Here is a 1,041-nt window from a genome sequence, read left to right as displayed (position 1 = left end):
GGAGTACTGGACTTGATATCTTTATTAAAGGCCATTGAATTGTTGTTTCAGGGATGGATTTTGACCCAATGGAATATCCACACTGAAGAAGAGTAAGTATATTTCTTTTCTTTCATTTCTTCCCCTTCCCCTTAATATCTCAATATCTCTCTCTCTCTCTCTCTCTCTCTCTCTCTCTCTCTCTCTCTCTCTCTCTCCTTATTTTGCTTTATTTTTTAAACACAAGCACTCAGACTGAATTTTATCCACTTGAAAAAATAAGGAAAAGAAAATATCATCATTGGCAATGACAATTGCAATGAAACCCTCACTGAAGATGGACTTCATACTCAGGAGAGAACTCTACACCTCATTTCTGTGGCTTCTGGTGCCCTGTATGTTCAGAGAAACATCTCTAATAATAAATCATAGAAATGGTCCCTGCCAGTACGGGCTTCAGAGTGAGTCTATTTTTTACCTAGAAGGGAAATGCCATCCACCTGAGGCTGTTAGCATGATGTTTGGCCTTCTCTTAATTACCGAAGAAATTAAATTCCATAAAATTTTCTAGCCTCAGAGTTTCACGTGTTGCAAAGGGCAGAGCCTGCAGAGGTCGCTCATTTTGAATATTTTTTCCTTTAATTATTTGTTCAATGATATAAAAAGACTGCTGGCTGATTGTTTGTTGTTTTTCAATGAAACTTCTGTGAAAAGAGTCAAGGTAGAATTTCCTCTCTATATTTTGTTTGCTTACTTTCTTCCCACTTCTCTTTGCTCATCTTGCCAAAACTAACGTTTCTCTATGGCTTTGGTATGCTTTATCCTCTAGCAGGACTTTTGATCTCTGAAGATTTAAAGTTTGGAATAGGCATTGGTGGCCTTGAGTTTACAAAAAAGCATTCTTGATCTCCATAATGTCTTGCTTTTTTTGAACATGACTTCTTTCATTAATGTGGTTCCCCTTATATAAGATCCAATTATTAATCAAGTCAAAAGAGTATTGGGAAAATATCTGGTGAATTTGGGACAGTCCAAGGAGGCTTCCATAAACATTTGAGAAGT

General features: G+C 36.8%; 1 non-coding gene across 1 annotated transcript; it reads right to left on the bottom strand.

The window, feature by feature from the left end:
• Positions 1–224: 224 nt before the first annotated feature.
• On the bottom strand, positions 225–436 carry LOC114091164 (small nucleolar RNA U3). The gene has a single exon (XR_003582467.2). It is a non-coding gene; the product is annotated as a small nucleolar RNA U3 (small nucleolar RNA).
• Between the last annotated feature and the right edge of the window lie 605 nt (positions 437–1,041).

The sequence above is a fragment of the Marmota flaviventris genome, chromosome 14 (assembly GCF_047511675.1).
Source record: "Marmota flaviventris isolate mMarFla1 chromosome 14, mMarFla1.hap1, whole genome shotgun sequence".
Lineage (NCBI taxonomy): Eukaryota > Metazoa > Chordata > Mammalia > Rodentia > Sciuridae > Marmota > Marmota flaviventris.
This window is presented reverse-complemented; position numbering and strand designations above follow the sequence as displayed.